Here is a 3,871-nt window from a genome sequence, read left to right on the forward strand (position 1 = left end):
ACTCAAGTCCAAGTGGATCAAAGACCTTAACATAAAACTGGATACACTAAATTTGAGAAAAGAGAAAGTGGGCAATATCCTTGAACCCATAGGTATAGAAGACAACTTCCTGAACAGAACACCAACAGCTTAGGCACTAAGATCAATAATTTCTAAATGGGACCTCATGAAACTGGAAAGCATCTGTAAGGCAAAAGACACTGTCAATAGGACAAAACAGCAGCCTACAGAATGGAAAAGATTTTTTAAATTAACTTATTTATTTATTTACATCTCAAACTGCTGCTCCTCCCTCACCAAGTCCCTTCCTCCATTCTCCCTCCCATTCTCCTCTGAGAGGGTGGGACTTACACTGAGTATTCCACCACCCTGGCAAATCAAGTCTCTCCCAGATTAGGTATACCCTCTCCCATTGAGGCAATACAGGGAAGCCTGTGAAGACTAAGCTGCCTGCTACATATGTGCTGAAGTGGGAGGGGGATGTCTTTGTTTCAGCCCTGGTATGTTCTTTGGTTGGTGGCTTAGATTCTGAGAGCTCCCAGGGGTCCAGGTTTATTGACTTTGTTGGTCTTCCTGTGAAGTTCTCATCTACTTCTGGACCTTCAATCCTTCCCCCGACTCTCCCATGGGTGTCCCTGAACTCCATCTAAACTTTAGCTATGGGTATCTGCTTCTGTTTATAGCCTCTGTTTCTCAGAAGATATTATGCTAGGTTCCTGTCTGAAAGCATAACAGAGTATCATTAATAATGTCAGGGATTGGTGCTCACCCATGGGATGGGTTTTGAGTTAGGCCAGTTGTTAGTTGTCCTTTCCTCCAGCCTCTGCTCCATCCCTGCTTTTCTCTTAGACAAGACAAATTTTGAAAGTTTAGTGGGTAGGTTGGTGTCCCTATCCTTCCATTGGGGAATCCTGCCTGGCTACAGGAAGTAGCCATTAAAGATTCCATTCCCCTACTGTTAGGCATCTAGGCTAAGGGCTAAGGTCTCTTGACTACAGGGATCCTCTCCTATATTAGGTCTCTGGAACTTCCTAGAGATTTGCCCTACCCTGACACAAATCAGAGATGCAGGTTTCCATTCATTCTCCTGCACTACTGGGCCTCTCTCCTGTCTTTCCCCCTGCCTCTGCCTCCTATGACTATTTTCTTTTCTGTTCTAAGTGTGAATCAAAGCATCCTTTGGGCGTTCCTCTTTATTTAACTTCTTTGAGTCTATGGGATGTGTCATGGAAATTCAATACCTTATGAGTAATACTAACTTATCAGTGAGTACGTAGCATGCCTGTCCTTTTTAGTCTGGGTTACCTCATTCAGTATAATATTTTCTAGTTCCATCCATTTGCTTGCCAAGTTCATGATGTCTGTGTTTCTAATGGCTGTATAATAGTCCATAGCATAAACAATCTACATTTTCTGTATCCATTCTTAGTTTGAGGGACATTGGGGTTATTTCTAGTTTCTGGCTATAAACATAGTGGAGCACATGTCCTTGGAGTATGGTGGGGCATCTTCTGGGTATATGCCCAGAAGTGGTATAGCTGAGTGTCTGCTTTCTTCACATCCTCTCCAGCATGTGCTGTCCCTTGAGTTTTTTTTATCTTAGTCATTCTGACTGATAATCAACGGTGGAATCTCAGGATCCTTTGATTTGCATTTCTTTGATGACTAAGGATGCTGAGCATTTAAGTGCTTCTTGGTCATTCAAGATTCCTCTGTTGAGAAATCTCTGTTTAGTTCTGTAACCCATATTTTAATTGGGTGATTTGGTTTGTTGGAGTTTAACTTTTTTGAGTTCTTTATCTATTGTGGGTATTAGCCCTCTGTCAGATGTAGGGTAAACGAAGATCCTTTCCCAATCTGTCAGTTGCCCTTTTGTCCTGCTGACAGTGTCTTTTGCCCTACAGAAGCTTTTCAGTATCATGAGGTCTCATGTATTGTTGATGATCTTAGGGCCTGAGACATTGGTGTTCTGTATTCCTGTCTCCTGTACTATTTTGTGAGCTCAAGGTTCTTTCTCACTTTCTCTTCTGCTAGGTTTAGTGTATCTAGTTTTATGTCAAGCTCCTTGATCCACTTGCACTTGAGTTTGGTGCAGAGTGATAAATGCAGATCTATTTGTATTCTTCTACATGCAAACATCCAGTTAAATCAGCACCATTTGTTGAAAATGTTTTCTTTTTTCCATTGCATATCTTTGGCTTATTTGTCAAAAGTCAAGTGTCTATAGGTGTATGGGTTTATTTCTGGGTATTCAGCTCTATTTAATTGATCAATATGTCTGTTTCTGTACCAATACCCTAATGTTTTTTATATGTTCTTAGATTCAATTTGCAAAAATTTTATTGATTTTGTATCAATGCTTATAAGTGAAATTGGTCTGAAGATCTCTTTCTATGTTGAGTCTTTGTGTAATTTAGGTATCCAGTTAACTGTGGTCTCATAGAATGAATTAGGTAGTGTTCCTTCTGTTTCTATGTTGTCGAATAGTTTGGGGAGTATTGGGATTAGTTCTTCTTTAAGTGTCTGGTAGAATTCTGCACTAAAACAGGCCCTGAATTTTTTTTTTTTTTTTTTTGGGAAACTTTTAATGACTACTCCTATTTCCTTAGGGTTTATGGGATTGTTTAGATATTTTACCAGCTCATGATAACATTGGTTAGGCTATTAACATAAGACCTAATGATTTTTTGGATTTCCTCAGTGTCTATTGTTATATCTCCCTTTTTTATTAATTTGGATACTGTCTCTGTGCATTTTAATTAGCTTAGCTAAGGATTTGTTTAATCTGTTGATGTTCTCAAAGAACCAGCTTTTGGTTTTGTTGATTCTTTATATTGTTCTCTTTGTTTCTATTTAGTTGAGTTCATTCCTGAGTTTGACAATTTCCTGCTATCTACTCCTCCTGGGTGTGTTTGCTTCTTTTTGTGCTGTTAAGTTGTTAATATGAGATCTCTCCAATTTCTTTATGAAGACACTTAATGCTATGAATTTTCCTTTTTGTGTTATGCCCAGATGACAAGGTTTCCACAGACCACCAAACACCACCAGGAGTCCAACTCATATGCAAAAGCAAAGAGTTTTTATTCAAGTTCAAGTTTGGATCTCCAACCTCTCCTGCACAGAGGATGGTGTGGGAGGTCCTGAGATGACAATAGCTTTGCCTTTTATTATGGTAGCAGGGTGAGGGACTTTCCAACTTGGCAGTTACATGATTGGTTGACATTCGCTTGGCTAATTTCTATTGGCTAGTAATGATTTCAGCTTGGTATGAAAAATGGTTGCTAGCTTAATCAATCTACTTTAGACATTAGGCATTATCCTTAAGAACTTACTGATTGTTGCTGGGAGTCAAGTGGCTATTTGCCCAGGGAAATTGTTTTGTTACCAGGTGACATCGCTCCTGGAACAGTCAGGGTTTTTCCAGTAGTTGAGTTCATTCAGAGAGCAAGTTAATCATAAAATGGAGTCTGAAAGCAAAATGGAGTTTGTAATGTTAAGCTGAGCCCTTCATTTAGCACTGCTTTTATTTTGTCCCATATTATATTAGTAATTATTAAGATATTTTATAATAGGATTGCTATTAAGTCCTTTCTGATGTCAAAACTGTAATGACAACTCTGTTAGTCTTCAAGTGTCACTAGTTAATTGTTTCTGAGATAGCATGCAGGCATTTACAACTTAGAGCATTGCTACGCCCCGGTCGAGTCAACTGGACAAGCCGAGAGGCTTAAAAGTCACTCATGAGGCAAAGAGTTTCAAAGAAGCTCTCCTCCTGGAGTCTAGCGTTCCCTAACCATACAGTAATTTTTCATTCCCGAGTTCCATTCCCGAGTTAGTCTAGTGTATGGATCCACGTGCTCTCTTTCAATAT

Source organism: Mus caroli, chromosome 3, assembly GCF_900094665.2.
Source record: "Mus caroli chromosome 3, CAROLI_EIJ_v1.1, whole genome shotgun sequence".
NCBI classification, from domain to species: domain Eukaryota; kingdom Metazoa; phylum Chordata; class Mammalia; order Rodentia; family Muridae; genus Mus; species Mus caroli.